Source organism: Lathyrus oleraceus, chromosome 3 (assembly GCF_024323335.1).
Source record: "Lathyrus oleraceus cultivar Zhongwan6 chromosome 3, CAAS_Psat_ZW6_1.0, whole genome shotgun sequence".
Classification (NCBI taxonomy): Eukaryota; Viridiplantae; Streptophyta; class Magnoliopsida; order Fabales; family Fabaceae; genus Lathyrus; species Lathyrus oleraceus.
The window spans coordinates 467,582,349-467,590,855 of record NC_066581.1 but is presented as its reverse complement, the minus strand read 5'-3'; the positions used below and the strand labels follow the sequence as shown (position 1 = coordinate 467,590,855).

Sequence of the window (8,507 nt, the reverse complement as noted above, 5' to 3'; positions counted from 1 at the left end):
CACTAAAGAGCAAAATGAAGAAAAGGAAGAAAAAGAAGAAGAAACAAGCGAAAAAGCATAGAAAAACCAGAAGAACAGCAAAAGCAGATTTTGCTGATGTGACGATCGCCAAACATTCATGACGCTCGTCACGACCCAGACTGTGACGACCGTCACAGGCCCATGACGAGCGTCACACGGCCACAAACTGCGCTTTGAAGCAGTCAGCAACAGGCACCCAAAAGTGCCTATATTTCCTCCAACAGACTTTTCCCACGGATTCCACTCTCAAGACCAAGCTTTCCTTGATTTTCTCAACTACAAAGACCTAATGGACACTATATAAAAGACTCAATTGGGAAAAATTGGAAAGGGCCTACTTTGATATTTTACGCTCTGCAATTTAATTTTCAGTTTCTAGTTTTCAGCATTTTTTCTTTCTTTCCAGCAACCTTGTTTCCGTTGCCTTATTGTATTCGCCATTTTTTAGTTTCCCTTTTTCCAATTAGCCATAGTAGTAGTTTCCTACACTGGGGGACTACTACACCTTATTTTATTTTAGTAAGAAATCTGTATTGAAGAAGCAAAGCCTACCGACTTGTGGAGGACTGCTCAAGTTCTCCAAGAATCGCTACACTCTGTACTTCGATCTCCAGGTTTTTATTGAATTATTATTATTATTGCCTATTTGTTGTTATAAGCATGTTTTCCGAAATGTTAATCTGTGTATGCCTTGTGTTTGCTTTATTTAATATGTCCGGCTAAACTACCGGTATCGGTATGTAGCAACTTAATTTGATGGGATTTAATAATAACCGGTGAAAACCTTTTTTCTCAAATAACCTTTTAGGCTGAAGTTTTTAATCTAAATTTAATTAACTTTATCACAAAAGCGTGAAAAGCTATTTAATACGATTTTGCCACGAGAGTGGGAAATTAACTAAGGTAAGAACCAACAATCGCGAGAGCGTGAGGCTCGAGCTGGATAATAAAAATTAGGCATTGAATTTGAAAACAACGAGAGCACTTTAAAAACAATTAGAACTTATTTATTTTCAAAAAGTAATTTTGACTTCAAATGGGACAGCGAGAGCGTACATTCTGACTTAAAGTTATAGGCCGAATCAACAACCACGAGAGTGTGAGATAAAGTCTTTTAAATAAACATTTTCTACTGAGAGATATTTGACATTCAAACTATTCACCGGTAACTTATCGAATCCCTGACGATTAATGCGCTGCATACTGATCCCTTCCATTAATTCTTTATTAAAACCGAAAATTTCCCTTAGATTTACTATATTACCCCCGAACTACTACCAATCAATTCCATTAGCTAAACATAGTGACGTTAGCAGCACTAATTTGACCATAGGTCCCTGTGGGATCGATATCTTTTAAAACTAAAGCGACTAGACTGTGCACTTGCAGTCAAGTACCCGACATACTATATTTTATATATAGCCACGACAAGCATCAAGTTTTTGGCACCGTTGCCGGGGACCTGTTTTAGTCGAATAGTGTGATTCTTTCATTGCACGGTATAGACTAAGGTAAAAACAAAAACAAATCTTCTCTCCTTTTCTTTCCTTGATTGTATGCCAAGTACTCGCTCACAAGGCGATAACTTAGCACCACCAATCCCTGAATTAGAATGTTTCCTTTACGTGAGACGCCGAATACACGAATATCAACAAAAATACGGTATTCCCGACATCTCCTGTCCTCCTAAATTAGAAGAAAAACCAAACATGGCTGAGGAAGGACCTCAGAATCGTCCTCTTAAATTCTACGCTACCCCATCTCAACAAGAACCTCACAATAGCATTGCTGCCCCCGCTATTAATCGAAACGATTTAGAGCTGAAACCCTCACTCTTATCAGCCGTCCAACAACATCAATTTGCTGGAAATCCAACAGAGGATCCTAATGAACACCTGACCAAGTTTATGCAGTATGCCGATACTGTAAAAGAGAATGGTGTATCTCAAGATGCGATAAGACTGCGCTTTTTTCCCTTTTCTCTAAGAGACAGAGCTTGGGCTTGGTTGCAATCCTTGCACTCCAACTCCATTACCACATGGGAGGAGCTGAAGAACGTCTTCTTATCCAGATACTTTCCGCCGAGCAAAACTGCCATGCTGAGAGCTCAAATCAACAAATTCAGGCAGAAAGATGTGGAATCTCTCTACGAAGCGTGGGAGAGATACAAGGACATGATGAGAATATGTCCATATCACGGTCTAGAAGACTGGGTGATCATTCACACGTTTAATAATGGGCTTCTATATAATACAAGACTTACAATAGACGCTGCCGCGGGCGGTGCACTTATGGATAAGCCATACACCGAAGCCTATCAACTCATTGAAAACATGGCCCAAAACCATTGCCAATGGGGAGGTGAACAAACTCCAGTGGAAAAATCCCAGACTAAGGGTGGAATGTACGAAATCATTAGCCTTGACCATGTTCATGCAAAGGTAGATGCCCTTGTCCAAAAATTAGATAACTTGACCATACCACCCCCAGCCACCGTGGCTGCTGTAACTCCAAACTGTGAGTTATGTGGGAACCCTGGACACACTGCACAAGAATGTCAAATACTAGCAGGAGTCCCAACAGATCAAGTGAACTACACACAGGGAAATCCCTATTCAAATACTTATAACCCTGGTTGGAAAAACCATCCTAATTTCTCGTATAAGAATAACAATGCCCTTTATGCACCTGGCCAAGCACCAGCTGTTCCGCCTGGATATCAAAAGCCAGATAACAATGCTCCTAACATGACTAGGAAGTCAAATCTCGAATTAATGATGGAAAGCTTCATAGCTACTCAAGCTCAAATGAACAAGGACTTCTTGAACCGGAACATACATACTAGCGAGCAACTTAAATAACTAGCGAATAAATTAGACGCCTTAGCCACCCACAATAAAATGCTTGAGACACAGATTTCACAAGTGGCTCAACATCAAGCGTCTACAGCCACTCCAGCTAGAACATTTCCTGGACAGCCGCAACCCAATCCAAAGGGACATGCAAATGTCGTTATATTGAGAAGTGGAAAAGAAGTAGATGGACCCGTAGATCCAAGACTCCAAAACCCTGCCATGTACCAAAAACCAGATAAAACCTCAACTGAGCAGGTGGATGAACCAAAGGAAACAGAAGATAATACCCAGGAGGCCGAAAAAAAAGAGAAACTTTATGTGCCTCCACCTCCTTATAAACCACCCATTCCGTATCCTCAAAGACTCAAAAGTTCTAAAACTGCGAATCAATTTAGGAAATTTGTTGAGCTTCTGAAGCAATTAAACATTATGATACCCTTTACAAAAGCCATCACACAAATGCCCTCCTATGCCAAATTTCTTAAGGAAATCCTATCCAATAAGAAAAAGATTGAGGATGACGAAACAATTACACTTACTGCCGAGTGTAGCGCCATAATCCAGAATAATATGCCTCCCAAACTAAAAGACCCGGGTAGTTTCTCCATACCCTGTGTCATTGGAAAATTCGTCATAAACAAAGCTCTATGCGATACAGGAGCCAACATTAGCGTAATTCCCTTAACCATTTGTAGAAGGCTCAGTATGGGAGAATTAAGACCGACAAAGATGTCCGTTCAACTAGCTGACCGCTCGATTAAATATCCTGTCGGTATACTAGAAAATGTCCTGGTTCGTGTAGGGCAATTTTACATTCCTACCAATTTCATAATTATGGACATTAAAGAAGACGCCAGTATACCTATCATTCTAGGAAGGCCATTTTTGGCTACCGCCGGAGCCATCATAGACGTAAAAAGAGGTAAGCTAACATTCGAAGTTGGAGAGGAAAAGGTGGAATTCATCTTAACCCAATTCTTACAAGCGCCAGTTATAGACGACACCTGTTATCTGCTTGATGTCATAGATGAATGCGTGAGAGAAATGGAGATGGAAGAAACCACGTACTCCGAAATAATGAAAATCCAAATCCCTCCAATCCTCGAAGACAACCATTGGCATGAACCATACCAAAACGAAAGTCTAAGCGAATGCTTAGCACTTACACCCAACCACATGCCATGCCCTAAGAAACCTGACTTGGAATTAAAAACACTACCAAAGAACCTAAGATACAAATTCCTAGATACCGAACTAAAAAGACCAGTAATAGTCAACACTGACTTAGGACAGATGGAAACCGAGAAATTACTAGATGTCCTGAGAAAGTATCCAACAGCGTTAGGATATAACATCGTCGATCTAAAAGGAATAAGTCCTTCAATCTGTATGCATCGTATTATGCTGGAGGAAGACAGCAAAACCTCTAAAGAACACTAGAGAAGGATCAACCCAATCCTAAGTACCATAGTCAAGGATGAAGTAAAGAAACTTCTAGACGCTGAAATCATATACCCGATCTCAGATAGTCAATGGGTTAGCCCCGTTCATGTAGTACCCAAGAAAAGAGGCGTTACAGTTGTTAAGAACGAGAAAGGCGAACCCATAGCACAAAGAGTTGTGACCGGAAGTAGAATGTGCATTGACTATAGAAAACTAAATAAAGCCACTCGTAAAGATCATTTCCCTCTACCTTTCATTGATCAAATGCTTGAACGACTGGCTAAGCATTCCCACTTCTGCTATCTAGACGGTTATTCATGATTCTTTCAAATCCCAATCCATCCTGACGACTAAGAAAAGACTACCTTCACATGCCCTTATGGTACACTCGCCTACAGACGAATGCCGTTTGGCCTATGTAACGCTCCCGCAACATTTCAAAGATGCATGATGGAAATCTTCGCAGATTTTATAGATGACATCATGGAAGTCTTCATGGATGATTTTTCTGTCTGCGGTCAGAGTTTTGAAGGATGTCTATCTAACCTCGAAATGGTACTCAAAAGATGCGTGAAAGTAAACCTCGTTTTAAACTGGGAGAAATGCCATTTTATGGTTCAACAAGGAATTGTATTAGGTCACGTGGTATCTGACAGAGGAATTGAAGCGGACAAAGCTAAAATCGAAATTATAGAGAACCTTCAACCTCCGAAAACCGTTCAAGAAATAAGAAGCTTTCTAGGACACGCCGGTTTCTACCGACATTTTATTAAAGATTTCTCAAAAATAACCAAGCCACTTATAGGATTACTAATGAAAGACGCTGACTTCATATTTGATGAAAAATGCTTAACAACATTCAACCAACTGAAAACATCTTTAATCACCGCACCCATAATGCAACCCCCTTACTGGAGATTACCATTTGAAATTATGTGCGATGCGAGTGATTACGCAGTAGGCGCAATACTAGGACAAAGGAAGGATAAGAAGCTTCATGCTATTTACTATGCAAGTAGAACGCTTGATCCAGCCCAAATGAACTACGCCACCAATGAAAAAGAACTTCTAGCTGTCGTGTTCGCTTTGGACAAATTCCGTTCCTACCTGGTAGGGGCAAAGATTATCATTTATACCGACCACGCCGCTATTAGATATCTGTTAAGTAAAAAGGATGCCAAACCAAGACTTTTAAGATGGATCCTGCTCTTACAAGAATTTGATTTAGAAATAAAAGATAAGAAAGGTACTGAAAACGTAGTAGCAGATCACTTATCTCGTATCGAAGGGAACAAACCTGAACAAACCCCAATAAATGACGATTTCCCTTACGAACGACTCATAGCCCAAATGGAAAGTGATATGTTTGAACTGACATTAAATGATACAGAAATAGAAAAATCCGTGGAAGAAGTACACGCGAATGCAACTCTATACGTCGACTTTGTCAACTACCTAGCCGTCGGAATACTTCCACCGGACCTATCTTACCAACAAAAGAAGAAGTTCTTTCATGACCTAAAACAGTATTACTGGGATGAACCCCTTCTTTTCAAACGAGGGACCAACGGTATTTTCCTTCGATGTGTTCCTGAGGATGAAATCGAAGATATAATCTATAATTGCCATTCCGCCCCCTATGGAGGGCATGCTAGTACCTCAAAGACATGCACTAAGATCCTAAAATCCGACCTATTTTGGCCTACTCTATGGAAAGACGTCCATAACGCGGTTATAAAATGCGACCGATGCCAACGCACTGGCAACATCTCAAGACGCGATGAAATACCACAAACAGGAATCTTAGAAGTCGAAGTCTTTGACGTATGGGGGATTGACTTCATGGGACCCTTTCCAACTTCTTTTGGCAATAAGTACATACTCGTTGCTGTCGACTATGTCTCAAAATGGATCGAGGTTGTAGCCTCTCCAACAAATGACACACGAGTTGTAATCAAGTTATTCAAAAACATTATCTTTCCCAGATTCTGTGTGCCAAAACTAGTAGTTAGGGACGGTGGCTCCCACTTCATATCGAATATATTTGGAAAACTCCTTTTGAAGTAGCGAGTTCGACACCGCTTAGCAACACCGTATCATCCACAAACTAGCGGGCAAGTCGAAGTCTCGAATCGAGAAATAAAACAAATTCTTGAGAAGACCGTAGGAATATCCAGAAAGGACTGGTCATCCAAACTAAACGAAGCTTTGTGGGCCTACAGGACAGCTTACAAGACCCCGATAGGAACCTCACCCTTCAAACTAGTTTACGGTAAATCATGCCACCTCCCTGTAGAACTGGAACACAAAGCGTATTGGGAAATTAAAACCCTTAACATAAGCTACACTTCCGCAGGCGAAAAACGGATTCTGGACATCCACGAATTAGAGGAACTGAAATTGGACGCTTACGAGAATGCCAGAATCTACAAAGAACGAACCAAAAGATGGCATGACAAACGCATCTCTAGGAAGGAGTTTAAAGTCGGCGACATAGTGCTACTATTCAATTCAAGACTTAAACTCTTTCCAGGAAAACTCAAATCTCGGTGGTCCGGTCCTTTCGAGATCACCAAAGTTCTCACTAGTGGCGCGATAGAAATAAAAGGTAGAAATAGCAACCCTTTTGTAGTAAACGGGCAGCGCCTTAAGCATTATCACAGTATAGAAAATAGAGACTATTCGAACAGTCTCAAACTCATAGAGCTGCCTGCTCAACACCTAACCTAGTACAACGCGATACTACTGTCGAACTTGCGACATTAAACAAAGTGCTTAGTGGGAGACAACCCACCCCTTTTTCTTTTCGTTATTTTCTTACAATCTAATTTCTTTCCTTCTTTAATTTTCTTCTCTATTTTGTTTGCTCCCCCCTTCTTGATTCTTTGCAGACACTCTTGTTGTTTCTAGTAACTAACTTAGACATATTGGGTACTGACAAATAGGAAAATTACTAACTAGTTAGTTAATTACTTTCATCATGCAACAACCAGAGACAGTTTTCAGAGGCAGAGTTCAACGCAGACGTTATGATTATATAGCCTGAAAAGATATGGCATTGGCCAAATATTATGATGGACTGACGATGAATATATTAGGCATCCGAGATAGCATCCTATATATGTTTAACCAGCTTGGGTGGGAGAACGCAACCATTAAGAGACGGTTCGTCACGTACCGTGAACTAACCTTAGAATTCCTGAGTTCCCTCGTATACATCCCTGAGCATGGTTACGGACTAAATAAAGGGTTAATATCCTTTATGTTATTTAACATGGACTTCACCTACACCCGTAGAGACCTTGCTGACCTCCTAGGATTCCTTAGCGGCCCTTTCGTCTTTACTACCCTTCAGGAGGACCTTATCGACGACATTGATCTCGATGACTTCTGGGTTGCATATCCAGAGAATCCAACCCAAACCCGAATGAGATGCACTCACAAAAGATCCATAACACTGCTATCCGATATTTTCATAAAATACTAGCCCACACCTTATTTGGTAAGAAGAGAATAACACCTTAGTGTCCCGAGATGAACTCTTCATCCTGCTGTGTGTCGATCAAGGTCGACACGTCAATATAGTGCCATTCATGATGGAAAGATTTTTCCACCTCACCAAGAATAACCGTTCCCCTTTAATCATAGGTGGCCTAGTTACCATGATAGCAGACGCCATAGGACTCGTACGCCCATTTTATGAGCTTGTACCTTTTGGAAACATCCGCCCAATGGATATCGAATTTTGCTTTGACCGCAAAATCATAGGAAACATTGGAACGGATAACTTTGACTATCTAATCAATAACGAAGTGGTCCGACTATTCACCTTGCCTAACCATGAGAAAATGAGTGTTCACAACCGAAACAACTGGCTCTATGATTTAGAGGAACACCCTATTGATCCACCTTCGCCTCTTGCAACCCCTCCTAAATATGAGTGTCTCCATTACCCTATCCTTAAGGAAGAATCTGACCCTGAAACACCTCCTAACTATTATAACATTGTTGAACCGATTCCTCCATCTTGTGTTGATAATCATGCCATGCTCATCACCCGTCTAAATACTTTCCAAGCTGACATCACCATTATGAAAGAAGAGGTAAAGCTCATCCACTTTGATGTCCTAGGCCTGATGGATATAGTCGTTGAGCAGTTTCATTATCTAAACGAAGCTGTCGCTGCAT

The 8,507-nt window shown here is 40.8% G+C and overlaps 1 non-coding gene across 1 annotated transcript; it reads right to left on the bottom strand.

Moving 5' to 3' along the window:
* Positions 1-2,117: 2,117 nt before the first annotated feature.
* Positions 2,118-2,224, bottom strand: LOC127133637 (small nucleolar RNA R71). The gene has a single exon (XR_007807590.1). It is a non-coding gene; the product is annotated as a small nucleolar RNA R71 (small nucleolar RNA).
* Positions 2,225-8,507: the final 6,283 nt, after the last annotated feature.